The following is a 14,687-nucleotide window of genomic DNA, read 5'->3' as shown; positions in this document are numbered from 1 at the left end:
GCGCGGCTTAGGGATTTTTTCAAAAATATAGTTTGTCAGACTTCGAGGGCTAATTCTGTTTCCGATGATAAAAACGCATCTGTTTCCACCGAAAAACCTTTCAAGGGATCGTTTGCGACAGTTTGGCACCATTTTTGAGTGAATTGCAGAACATCAGATTTTTGCTGAAATTTTGAAAAACCTTTCAGGGGATCGTTTGAGTGAATTGCAGAACGTCAGAAATTTAGAAGAAATTGTGACAGCGCGGCTTAGGGATTTTTTCAAAAAAAGTTGGTCAGACTTCGAGGGATAATTCTATTTCCCATGATAAAAACGCATATGTTTCCACCGAAAAACCTTTCAGGGGATCGTTTGCAACAGTTCAGCACCATTTTTGAGTGAATTGCAGAACGTCAGAAATTTAGAAGAAATTGTGACCGCGCGGCTTAGGGATTTTTTCAAAAAAAGTTGGTCAGACTTCGAGGGCTAATTGTATTTCCGATGATAAAAACACATCTGTTTCCACCGAAAAACCTTTCAGGGGATCGTTTGCAACAGTTTAGCACCATTTTTGAGTGAATTGCAGAACGTCAGAAATTTAGAAGAAATTGTGACCGCGCGGCTTAGGGATTTTTTCAAAAAAAGTTGTTCAGAGGTCGAGGACTTATTCTGTTTCCGATGATAAAAACGCCTCTGTTTCCACCGAAAAACCTTTCAGGGGATCGTTTGCAACAGTTCAGCACCATTCTTGAGTGACTTGCAGAACGTCAGAAATTTAGAAGAAATTGTGACCGCGCGGCTCAGGGATTTTTTCAAAAAAAGTTGTTCAGACATTAAGGGCTAATTCTATTTCCCATGTTAAAAACCCACCTGTTTCCACCGAAAAACCTTTCAGGGGACAGTTTGCAACAGTTTGGCACCATTTTTGAGTGCATTGCAGAACGTCAGATTTTTGCTGAAATTGTGACCGCGCGGCTTAGGGATTTTTACAAAAATAGTTGTTCAGAGGTCGAGGGCTAATTCTGTTTCCCATGATAAAAACGCATCTGTTTCCACCGAAAAACCTTTCAGGGGATCGTTTGCAACAGTTCATCACCATTTTTGAGTGAATTGCAGAACGTCAGAAATTTAGAAGAAATTGTGACCGTGCGGCTTAGGGATTTTTTTTAAAAAAAAGTTGTTCGGACGTCAAGGGCTAATTCTGTTTCCGATGATAAAAACGCATCTGTTTCCACCGAAAAACCTTTCAGGGGACGGTTTGCAACAGTTCGGCACCATTTTTGAGTGAATTGCAGAACGTCAGAAATTTAGAAGAAATTGTGACCGCGCGGCTTAGGGATTTTTTCAAAAAAATGTTGTTCAGAAATTGAGGGCTAATTCTGTTTCCGATGATAAAAACGCATCTGTTTCCACCGAAAAACCTTTCAGGGTATCGTTTGCAACAGTTCAGCACCATTTTTGAGTGACTTGCAGAACGTCAGAAATTTAAAAGAAATTGTGACCACGCGGCTTAGGGATTTTTTCAAAAAAAGTTGGTCAGACTTCGAGGGCTAATTGTTTTTCCGATGATAAAAACGCATCAGTTTCCACCGAAAAACCTTTCAGGGGATCGTTTGCAACAGTTCATCACCATTTTTGAGTGAATTGCAGAACGTCAGAAATTTAGAAGAAATTGTGACCGCGCGGCTTAGGGATTTTTTCAAAAAAAGTTGTTCAGACTTCGAGGGCTAATTGTTTTTCCTATGATAAAAACGCATCTGTTTCCACTTAAAAACCTTTCAGGGGACGGTTTGCAACAGTTTGGCACCATTTTTGAGTGAATTGCAGAACGTCAGAAATTTAGACGAAATTGTGACCGCGCGGCTTAGGGATTTTTTCAAAAAAAGTAAGTCAGACTTCGTGGGCTAATTCTGTTTCCCATGATAAAAACGCATCTGTTTCCACCGAAAAACCTTTCAGGGGATCGTTTGCAACAGTTCAGCACCATTTTTGAGTGAATTGCAGAACGTCAGAAATTTTGAAGAAATTGTGACCGCGCGGCTTAGGGATTTTTTCAAAAAAAGTTGTTCAGAGGTCGAGGGCTAATTCTGTTTCCGATGATAAAAACGCATCTGTTTCCACCGAAAAACCTTTCAGGGGATCGTTTGCAACAGTTCAGCACAATTTTTTAGTGACTTGCAGAACGTCAGAAAATTAGAAGAAATTGTGACAGCGCGGCTTAGGGATTTTTTCAAAAATATAGTTTGTCAGACTTCGAGGGCTAATTCTGTTTCCGATGATAAAAACGCATCTGTTTCCACCGAAAAACCTTTCAAGGGATCGTTTGCAACATTTCAGCACCATTTTTGAGTGAATTGCAGAACGTCAGATTTTTGCTGAAATTGTGACCGCGCGGCTTAGGGATTTTTTCAAAAAAAGTTGTTCAGACATTAAGGGCTAATTCTGTTTCCGATGATAAAAACGCATCTGTTTCCACCGAAAAACCTTTCAAGGGATCGTTTGCGACAGTTTGGCACCATTTTTGAGTGAATTGCAGAACATCAGATTTTTGCTGAAATTTTGAAAAACCTTTCAGGGGATCGTTTGAGTGAATTGCAGAACGTCAGAAATTTAGAAGAAATTGTGACAGCGCGGCTTAGGGATTTTTTCAAAAAAAGTTGTTCAGACTTCGAGGGCTAATTGTTTTTCCTATGATAAAAACGCATCTGTTTCCACTTAAAAACCTTTCAGGGGACGGTTTGCAACAGTTTGGCACCATTTTTGAGTGAATTGCAGAACGTCAGAAATTTAGACGAAATTGTGACCGCGCGGCTTAGGGATTTTTTCAAAAAAAGTAAGTCAGACTTCGTGGGCTAATTCTGTTTCCCATGATAAAAACGCATCTGTTTCCACCGAAAAACCTTTCAGGGGATCGTTTGCAACAGTTCAGCACCATTTTTGAGTGAATTGCAGAACGTCAGAAATTTTGAAGAAATTGTGACCGCGCGGCTTAGGGATTTTTTCAAAAAAAGTTGTTCAGAGGTCGAGGGCTAATTCTGTTTCCGATGATAAAAACGCATCTGTTTCCACCGAAAAACCTTTCAGGGGATCGTTTGCAACAGTTCAGCACAATTTTTTAGTGACTTGCAGAACGTCAGAAAATTAGAAGAAATTGTGACAGCGCGGCTTAGGGATTTTTTCAAAAATATAGTTTGTCAGACTTCGAGGGCTAATTCTGTTTCCGATGATAAAAACGCATCTGTTTCCACCGAAAAACCTTTCAAGGGATCGTTTGCAACATTTCAGCACCATTTTTGAGTGAATTGCAGAACGTCAGATTTTTGCTGAAATTGTGACCGCGCGGCTTAGGGATTTTTTCAAAAAAAGTTGTTCAGACATTAAGGGCTAATTCTGTTTCCGATGATAAAAACGCATCTGTTTCCACCGAAAAACCTTTCAAGGGATCGTTTGCGACAGTTTGGCACCATTTTTGAGTGAATTGCAGAACATCAGATTTTTGCTGAAATTTTGAAAAACCTTTCAGGGGATCGTTTGAGTGAATTGCAGAACGTCAGAAATTTAGAAGAAATTGTGACAGCGCGGCTTAGGGATTTTTTCAAAAAAAGTTGGTCAGACTTCGAGGGATAATTCTATTTCCCATGATAAAAACGCATATGTTTCCACCGAAAAACCTTTCAGGGGATCGTTTGCAACAGTTCAGCACCATTTTTGAGTGAATTGCAGAACGTCAGAAATTTAGAAGAAATTGTGACCGCGCGGCTTAGGGATTTTTTCAAAAAAAGTTGGTCAGACTTCGAGGGCTAATTGTATTTCCGATGATAAAAACACATCTGTTTCCACCGAAAAACCTTTCAGGGGATCGTTTGCAACAGTTTAGCACAATTTTTGAGTGAATTGCAGAACGTCAGAAATTTAGAAGAAATTGTGACCGCGCGGCTTAGGGATTTTTTCAAAAAAAGTTGTTCAGAGGTCGAGGACTTATTCTGTTTCCGATGATAAAAACGCCTCTGTTTCCACCGAAAAACCTTTCAGGGGATCGTTTGCAACAGTTCAGCACCATTCTTGAGTGACTTGCAGAACGTCAGAAATTTAGAAGAAATTGTGACCGCGCGGCTCAGGGATTTTTTCAAAAAAAGTTGTTCAGACATTAAGGGCTAATTCTATTTCCCATGTTAAAAACCCACCTGTTTCCACCGAAAAACCTTTCAGGGGACAGTTTGCAACAGTTTGGCACCATTTTTGAGTGCATTGCAGAACGTCAGATTTTTGCTGAAATTGTGACCGCGCGGCTTAGGGATTTTTACAAAAATAGTTGTTCAGAGGTCGAGGGCTAATTCTGTTTCCCATGATAAAAACGCATCTGTTTCCACCGAAAAACCTTTCAGGGGATCGTTTGCAACAGTTCATCACCATTTTTGAGTGAATTGCAGAACGTCAGAAATTTTGAAGAAATTGTGACCGTGCGGCTTAGGGATTTTTTTTTAAAAAAAGTTGTTCGGACGTCAAGGGCTAATTCTGTTTCCGATGATAAAAACGCATCTGTTTCCACCGAAAAACCTTTCAGGGGACGGTTTGCAACAGTTCGGCACCATTTTTGAGTGAATTGCAGAACGTCAGAAATTTAGAAGAAATTGTGACCGCGCGGCTTAGGGATTTTTTCAAAAAAATGTTGTTCAGAAATTGAGGGCTAATTCTGTTTCCGATGATAAAAACGCATCTGTTTCCACCGAAAAACCTTTCAGGGTATCGTTTGCAACAGTTCAGCACCATTTTTGAGTGACTTGCAGAACGTCAGAAATTTAAAAGAAATTGTGACCACGCGGCTTAGGGATTTTTTCAAAAAAAGTTGGTCAGACTTCGAGGGCTAATTGTTTTTCCGATGATAAAAACGCATCAGTTTCCACCGAAAAACCTTTCAGGGGATCGTTTGCAACAGTTCATCACCATTTTTGAGTGAATTGCAGAACGTCAGAAATTTAGAAGAAATTGTGACCGCGCGGCTTAGGGATTTTTTCAAAAAAAGTTGTTCAGACTTCGAGGGCTAATTGTTTTTCCTATGATAAAAACGCATCTGTTTCCACTTAAAAACCTTTCAGGGGACGGTTTGCAACAGTTTGGCACCATTTTTGAGTGAATTGCAGAACGTCAGAAATTTAGACGAAATTGTGACCGCGCGGCTTAGGGATTTTTTCAAAAAAAGTAAGTCAGACTTCGTGGGCTAATTCTGTTTCCCATGATAAAAACGCATCTGTTTCCACCGAAAAACCTTTCAGGGGATCGTTTGCAACAGTTCAGCACCATTTTTGAGTGAATTGCAGAACGTCAGAAATTTTGAAGAAATTGTGACCGCGCGGCTTAGGGATTTTTTCAAAAAAAGTTGTTCAGAGGTCGAGGGCTAATTCTGTTTCCGATGATAAAAACGCATCTGTTTCCACCGAAAAACCTTTCAGGGGATCGTTTGCAACAGTTCAGCACAATTTTTTAGTGACTTGCAGAACGTCAGAAAATTAGAAGAAATTGTGACAGCGCGGCTTAGGGATTTTTTCAAAAATATAGTTTGTCAGACTTCGAGGGCTAATTCTGTTTCCGATGATAAAAACGCATCTGTTTCCACCGAAAAACCTTTCAAGGGATCGTTTGCAACATTTCAGCACCATTTTTGAGTGAATTGCAGAACGTCAGATTTTTGCTGAAATTGTGACCGCGCGGCTTAGGGATTTTTTCAAAAAAAGTTGTTCAGACATTAAGGGCTAATTCTGTTTCCGATGATAAAAACGCATCTGTTTCCACCGAAAAACCTTTCAAGGGATCGTTTGCGACAGTTTGGCACCATTTTTGAGTGAATTGCAGAACATCAGATTTTTGCTGAAATTTTGAAAAACCTTTCAGGGGATCGTTTGAGTGAATTGCAGAACGTCAGAAATTTAGAAGAAATTGTGACAGCGCGGCTTAGGGATTTTTTCAAAAAAAGTTGGTCAGACTTCGAGGGATAATTCTATTTCCCATGATAAAAACGCATATGTTTCCACCGAAAAACCTTTCAGGGGATCGTTTGCAACAGTTCAGCACCATTTTTGAGTGAATTGCAGAACGTCAGAAATTTAGAAGAAATTGTGACCGCGCGGCTTAGGGATTTTTTCAAAAAAAGTTGGTCAGACTTCGAGGGCTAATTGTATTTCCGATGATAAAAACACATCTGTTTCCACCGAAAAACCTTTCAGGGGATCGTTTGCAACAGTTTAGCACAATTTTTGAGTGAATTGCAGAACGTCAGAAATTTAGAAGAAATTGTGACCGCGCGGCTTAGGGATTTTTTCAAAAAAAGTTGTTCAGAGGTCGAGGACTTATTCTGTTTCCGATGATAAAAACGCCTCTGTTTCCACCGAAAAACCTTTCAGGGGATCGTTTGCAACAGTTCAGCACCATTCTTGAGTGACTTGCAGAACGTCAGAAATTTAGAAGAAATTGTGACCGCGCGGCTCAGGGATTTTTTCAAAAAAAGTTGTTCAGACATTAAGGGCTAATTCTATTTCCCATGTTAAAAACCCACCTGTTTCCACCGAAAAACCTTTCAGGGGACAGTTTGCAACAGTTTGGCACCATTTTTGAGTGCATTGCAGAACGTCAGATTTTTGCTGAAATTGTGACCGCGCGGCTTAGGGATTTTTACAAAAATAGTTGTTCAGAGGTCGAGGGCTAATTCTGTTTCCCATGATAAAAACGCATCTGTTTCCACCGAAAAACCTTTCAGGGGATCGTTTGCAACAGTTCATCACCATTTTTGAGTGAATTGCAGAACGTCAGAAATTTTGAAGAAATTGTGACCGTGCGGCTTAGGGATTTTTTTTTAAAAAAAGTTGTTCGGACGTCAAGGGCTAATTCTGTTTCCGATGATAAAAACGCATCTGTTTCCACCGAAAAACCTTTCAGGGGACGGTTTGCAACAGTTCGGCACCATTTTTGAGTGAATTGCAGAACGTCAGAAATTTAGAAGAAATTGTGACCGCGCGGCTTAGGGATTTTTTCAAAAAAAGTTGGTCAGACTTCGAGGGCTAATTGTTTTTCCGATGATAAAAACGCATCAGTTTCCACCGAAAAACCTTTCAGGGGATCGTTTGCAACAGTTCATCACCATTTTTGAGTGAATTGCAGAACGTCAGAAATTTAGAAGAAATTGTGACCGCGCGGCTTAGGGATTTTTTCAAAAAAAGTTGTTCAGACTTCGAGGGCTAATTGTTTTTCCTATGATAAAAACGCATCTGTTTCCACTTAAAAACCTTTCAGGGGACGGTTTGCAACAGTTTGGCACCATTTTTGAGTGAATTGCAGAACGTCAGAAATTTAGACGAAATTGTGACCGCGCGGCTTAGGGATTTTTTCAAAAAAAGTAAGTCAGACTTCGTGGGCTAATTCTGTTTCCCATGATAAAAACGCATCTGTTTCCACCGAAAAACCTTTCAGGGGATCGTTTGCAACAGTTCAGCACCATTTTTGAGTGAATTGCAGAACGTCAGAAATTTTGAAGAAATTGTGACCGCGCGGCTTAGGGATTTTTTCAAAAAAAGTTGTTCAGAGGTCGAGGGCTAATTCTGTTTCCGATGATAAAAACGCATCTGTTTCCACCGAAAAACCTTTCAGGGGATCGTTTGCAACAGTTCAGCACAATTTTTTAGTGACTTGCAGAACGTCAGAAAATTAGAAGAAATTGTGACAGCGCGGCTTAGGGATTTTTTCAAAAATATAGTTTGTCAGACTTCGAGGGCTAATTCTGTTTCCGATGATAAAAACGCATCTGTTTCCACCGAAAAACCTTTCAAGGGATCGTTTGCAACATTTCAGCACCATTTTTGAGTGAATTGCAGAACGTCAGATTTTTGCTGAAATTGTGACCGCGCGGCTTAGGGATTTTTTCAAAAAAAGTTGTTCAGACATTTAGGGCTAATTCTGTTTCCGATGATAAAAACGCATCTGTTTCCACCGAAAAACCTTTCAAGGGATCGTTTGCGACAGTTTGGCACCATTTTTGAGTGAATTGCAGAACATCAGATTTTTGGTGAAATTGTGACCGCGCGGCTAAGGGATTTTTGCAACAAAAGTTGTTCAGAAGTCGAGGGCTAATTCTGTTTCTGATGATAAAAACGCATATGTTTCTACCGAAAAACCTTTCAGGGGATCGTTTGCAACAGTTTAGCACCATTTTGGAATGAATTGCAGAACGTAAGATTTTTGCTGAAATTTTGACCGCGCGGCTTAGAGATTTTTTCAAAAAAATGTTGTTCAAACGTCCAGGCCTAATTGTTTTTCCGATGATAAAAACGCATCTGTTTCCACCGAAAAACCTTTCAGGGGATCGTTTGCAACAGTTTGGCACCATTTTTGAGTGAATTGCAGAACGTCAAATTTTTGCTGAAATTGTGACCGCGCGGCTTAGGGATTTTTGCAACAAAAGTTGTTCAGAGGTCGAGGGCTAATTCTGTTTCCGATGATAAAAACACATCTGTTTCCACCGAAAAACCTTTCAGGGGATCGTTTGAGTGAATTGCAGAACGTCAGAAATTTAGAAGAAATTGTGACAGCGCGGCTTAGGGATTTTTTCAAAAAAAGTTGGTCAGACTTCGAGGGATAATTCTATTTCCCATGATAAAAACGCATATGTTTCCACCGAAAAACCTTTCAGGGGATCGTTTGCAACAGTTCAGCACCATTTTTGAGTGAATTGCAGAACGTCAGAAATTTAGAAGAAATTGTGACCGCGCGGCTTAGGGATTTTTTCAAAAAAAGTTGGTCAGACTTCGAGGGCTAATTGTTTTTCCGATGATAAAAACACATCTGTTTCCACCGAAAAACCTTTCAGGGGATCGTTTGCAACAGTTCAGCACCATTTTTGAGTGAATTGCAGAACGTCAGAAATTTAGAAGAAATTGTGACCGCGCGGCTTAGGGATTTTTTCAAAAAAAGTTGTTCAGAGGTCGAGGACTTATTCTGTTTCCGATGATAAAAACGCCTCTGTTTCCACCGAAAAACCTTTCAGGGGATCGTTTGCAACAGTTCAGCACCATTCTTGAGTGACTTGCAGAACGTCAGAAATTTAGAAGAAATTGTGACCGCGCGGCTCAGGGATTTTTTCAAAAAAAGTTGTTCAGACATTAAGGGCTAATTCTATTTCCCATGTTAAAAACCCACCTGTTTCCACCGAAAAACCTTTCAGGGGACAGTTTGCAACAGTTTGGCACCATTTTTGAGTGCATTGCAGAACGTCAGATTTTTGCTGAAATTGTGACCGCGCGGCTTAGGGATTTTTAGAAAAATAGTTGTTCAGAGGTCGAGGGCTAATTCTGTTTCCCATGATAAAAACGCATCTGTTTCCACCGAAAAACCTTTCCGGGGATCGTTTGCAACAGTTCATCACCATTTTTGAGTGAATTGCAGAACGTCAGAAATTTTGAAGAAATTGTGACCGTGCGGCTTAGGGATTTTTTTTAAAAAAAAGTTGTTCGGACGTCAAGGGCTAATTCTGTTTCCGATGATAAAAACGCATCTGTTTCCACCGAAAAACCTTTCAGGGGACGGTTTGCAACAGTTCGGCACCATTTTTGAGTGAATTGCAGAACGTCAGAAATTTAGAAGAAATTGTGACCGCGCGGCTTAGGGATTTTTTCAAAAAAATGTTGTTCAGAAATTGAGGGCTAATTCTGTTTCCGATGATAAAAACGCATCTGTTTCCACCGAAAAACCTTTCAGGGTATCGTTTGCAACAGTTCAGCACCATTTTTGAGTGACTTGCAGAACGTCAGAAATTTAAAAGAAATTGTGACCACGCGGCTTAGGGATTTTTTCAAAAAAAGTTGGTCAGACTTCGAGGGCTAATTGTTTTTCCGATGATAAAAACGCATCAGTTTCCACCGAAAAACCTTTCAGGGGATCGTTTGCAACAGTTCATCACCATTTTTGAGTGAATTGCAGAACGTCAGAAATTTAGAAGAAATTGTGACCGCGCGGCTTAGGGATTTTTTCAAAAAAAGTTGTTCAGACATTAAGGGCTAATTCTGTTTCCCATGATAAAAACGCATCTGTTTGCACCGAAAAACCTTTCAGGGGATCGTTTGCAACAGTTCAGCACCATTTTTGAGTGACTTGCAGAACGTCAGAAATTTAGAAGAAATTGTGACCGCGCGGCTTAGGGATTTTTTCAAAAAAAGTTGTTCAGACATTAAGGGCTAATTCTGTTTCCCATGATAAAAACCCACCTGTTTCCACCGAAAAACCTTTCAGGGGACGGTTTCCAACAGTTTGGCAACATTTTTTAGTGAATTGCAGAACGTCAGAAATTTTGATGAAATTGTGACCGCACCTTAGGGATTTTTTCAAAAAAAGTTCTTTAGACGTCGAGGGCTAATTCTGTTTCCGATGATAGAAACCCACCCCTTTCCACCAAAAACCTTTCAGGGGACGGTTTGCAACAGTTTGGCACCATTTTTGAGTGAATTGCAGAAAGTCAGAAATTTTGAAGAAATTGTGACCGTGCGGCTTAGGGATATTTTTTTAAAAAAAGTTGTTCGGACGTCAAGGGCTAATTCTGTTTCCGATGATAAAAACGCATCTGTTTCCACCGAAAAACCTTTCAGGGGATCGTTTGCAACAGTTCAGCACCATTTTTGAGTGACTTGCAGAACGTCAGAAATTTAGAAGAAATTGTGACCACGCGGCTTAGGCATTTTTGCAAAAAAAGTTGGTCAGACTTCGAGGGATAATTCTATTTCCCATGATAAAAACGCATATGTTTCCACCGAAAAACCTTTCAGGGGATCGTTTGCAACAGTTCATCACCATTTTTGAGTGAATTGCAGAACGTCAGAAATTTAGAAGAAATTGTGACCGCGCGGCTTAGGGATTTTTTCAAAAAAAGTTGTTCAGACATTAAGGGCTAATTCTGTTTCCCATGATAAAAACGCATCTGTTTCCAACGAAAAACCTTTCAGGGGATCGTTTGCAACAGTTCAGCACCATTTTTGAGTGAATTGCAGAACGTCAGAAATTTAGAAGAAATTGTGACCGCGCGGCTTAGGAATTTTTTCAAAAAAAGTTGTTCAGACATTAAGGGCTAATTCTGTTTCCCATGATAAACACCCACCTGTTTCCACCGAAAAACCTTTCAGGGGATCGTTTGCAACAGTTTGGCACCATTTTTGAGTGAATTGCAGAAAGTCAGAAATTTTGAAGAAATTGTGACCGTGCGGCTTAGGGATTTTTTTTAAAAAAAAGTTGTTCGGACGTCAAGGGCTAATTCTGTTTCCGATGATAAAAACGCATCTGTTTCCACCGAAAAACCTTTCAGGGGACAGTTTGCAACAGTTCAGCACCATTTTTGAGTGACTTGCAGAACGTCAGAAATTTAGAAGAAATTGTGACCGCGCAGCTTAGGGATTTTTTCAAAAAAAGTTGTTCGGACGTCAAGGGCTAATTCTGTTTCCCAGGATAAAAACCCACCTGTTTCCACCGAAAAACCTTTCAGGGGACAGTTTGCAACAGTTTGGCACCATTTTTGAGTGAATTGCAGATCGTCAGAAATTTAGAAGAAATTGTGACTGCGCGGTTTAGGGATTTTTTCAAAAAAAGTTCTTCAGACATTAAGGGCTAATTCTGTTTCCCATGATAAAAACCCACCTGTTTCCACCGAAAAACCTTTCAGGGGACAGTTTGCAACAGTTTGGCACCATTTTTGAGTGAATTGCAGAACGTCAGATTTTTGCTGAAATTGTGACCGCGCGGCTTAGGGATTTTTACAAAAAAAGTTGTTCAGAGGTTGAGGGCTAATTCTGTTTCCCATGATAAAAACGCATCTGTTTCCACCGAAAAACCTTTCAGGGGATCGTTTGCAACAGTTCATCACCATTTTTGAGTGAATTGCAGAACGTCAGAAATTTTGAAGAAATTGTGACCGTGCGGCTTAGGGATTTTTTTTTTTAAAAAAGTTTTTCGGACGTCAAGGGCTAATTCTGTTTCCGATGACAGAAACCCACCTGTTTCCACCGAAAAACCTTTCAGGGGACGGTTTCCAACAGTTTGGCACCATTTTTTAGTGAATTGCAGAACGTCATAAATTTTGATGAAATTGTGACCGCGCGGCTTAGGGATTTTTTTAAAAAAAGTTCTTTAGACGTCGAGGGCTAATACTGTTTCCGATGATAGAAACCCACCCCTTTCCACCAAAAACCTTTCAGGGGATGGTTTGCAACAGTTTGGCACCATTTTTGAATGAACTGCAGAACGTCAGAAATTTTGAAGAAATTGTGACCGCGCGGCTTAGGGATTTTTTCAAAAAAATGTTGGTCAGACTTCGAGGGCTAATTGTTTTTCCGATGATAAAAACGCATCTGTTTCCACCGAAAAACCTTTCAGGGGACGGTTTGCAACAGTTCGGCACCATTTTTGAGTGAATTGCAGAACGTCAGAAATTTAGAAGAAATTGTGACCGCGCGGCTTAGGGATTTTTTCAAAAAAATGTTGTTCAGACATTGAGGGTTAATTCTGTTTCCGATGATAAAAACGCATCTGTTTCCACCGAAAAACCTTTCAGGGTATCGTTTGCAACACTTCAGGACCATTTTTGAGTGACTTGCACAACGTCAGAAATTTAGAAGAAATTGTGACCACGCGGCTTAGGGATTTTTTCAAAAAAAGTTGGTCAGACTTCGAGGGCTAATTGTTTTTCCGATGATAAAAACGCATCTGTTTCCACCGAAAAACCTTTCAGGGGATCGTTTGCAACAGTTCAGCACCATTTTTGAGTGAATTGCAGAACGTCAGAAATTTAGAAGAAATTGTGACCGAGCGGCTTAGGAATTTTTTCAAAAAAAGTTGTTCAGACATTAAGGGCTAATTCTGTTTCCCATGATAAACACCCACCTGTTTCCACCGAAAAACCTTTCAGGGGATCGTTTGCAACAGTTTGGCACCATTTTTGAGTGAATTGCAGAAAGTCAGAAATTTTGAAGAAATTGTGACCGTGCGGCTTAGGGATTTTTTTTAAAAAAAAGTTGTTCGGACGTCAAGGGCTAATTGTTTTTCCGATGATAAAAACGCATCTTTTTCCACCGAAAAACCTTTCAGGGGATCGTTTGCAACAGTTCAGCACCATTTTTGAGTGACTTGCAGAACGTCAGAAATTTAGAAGAAATTGTGACCGCGCGGCTTAGGGATTTTTTCAAAAAAAGTTGTTCGGACGTCAAGGGCTAATTCTGTTTCCGATGACAGAAACCCACCTGTTTCCACCGAAAAACCTTTCAGGGGACGGTTTCCAACAGTTTGGCACCATTTTTTAGTGAATTGCAGAACGTCAGAAATTTTGATGAAATTGTGACCGCGCGGCTTAGGGATTTTTTCAAAAAAAAATGTTGGTCAGACTTCGAGGGCTAATTCTGTTTCCCATGATAAAAACGCATCTGTTTCCACCGAAAAACCTTTCAGGGGATGGTTTGCAACAGTTTGGAACCATTTTGGAATGAACTGCAGAACGTCAGAAATTTAGAAGAAATTGTGACCGTGCGGCTTAGGGATTTTTTTAAAAAAAGTTGTTCAGATGTCGAGGGCTAATTCTGTTTCCGATGATAAAAACGCATCTGTTTCCACCGAAAAACCTTTCAGGGGATCGTTTGCAACAGTTCAGCACCATTTTTTAGTGACTTGCAGAACGTCAGAAATTTAGAAGAAATTGTGACCGCGCGGCTTAGGGATTTTTTCAAAAAAAGTTGTTCAGACATTAAGGGCTAATTCTGTTTCCCATGATAAAAACGCATCTGTTTCCACCGAAAAACCTTTCAGGGGACGGTTTGCAACAGTTTGGCACCATTTTTGAGTGAATTGCAGAACGTCAGATTTTTGCTGAAATTGTGACCGCGCGGCTTAGGAATTTTTTCAAAAAAATAAGTCAGACTTTGAGGGCTAATTCTGTTTCCCATGATAAAAACGCATCTGTTTCCACCGAAAAACCTTTCAGGGGATCGTTTCCAACAGTTCAGCACCATTTTTGAGTGAATTGCAGAACGTCAGAAATTTAGAAGAAATTGTGACCGCGCAGCTTAGGGATTTTTTCAAAAAAAGTTGTTCAGACGTCGAGGGCTAATTCTGTTTCCGATGATAAAAATGCATCTGTTTCCACCGAAAAACATTTCAGGGGATCGTTTGCAACAGTTCAGCACCATTTTTTAGTGACTTGCAGAACGTCAGAAATTTAGAAGAAATTGTGACCGCGCGGCTTAGGGATTTTTTCAAAAAAAGTTGGTCAGACTTCGAGGGTTAATTGCTTTTCCGATGATAAAAACGCATGTGTTTCCACCGAAGAAGCTTTCAGGGGGTCGTTTGCAACAGTTCATCACCATTTTTGAGTGAATTGCAGAACGTCAGATTTTTGCTGAAATTGTGACCGCGCGGCTTAGGGATTTTTTCAAAAAAAGTTGTTCAGACATTAAGGGCTAATTCTGTTTCCCATGATAAAAACCCACCTGTTTCCACCGAAAAACCGTTCAGGGGACGGTTTGCAACAGTTTGGCACCATTTTTGAGTGAATTGCAGAACATCAGATTTTTGCTGAAATTGTGACCGCGCGGCTTAGGGATTTTTTCAAAAAAAGTTGTTCAGAGGTCGAGGGCTAATTCTGTTTCCGATGATAAAAACGCATCTGTTTCCACCGAAAAACCTTTCAGGGCATC

Source organism: Podarcis melisellensis, assembly GCF_964234715.1.
Source record: "Podarcis melisellensis genome assembly, chromosome: 11".
Classification (NCBI taxonomy): Eukaryota; Metazoa; Chordata; class Lepidosauria; order Squamata; family Lacertidae; genus Podarcis; species Podarcis melisellensis.
This window is presented reverse-complemented; position numbering follows the sequence as displayed.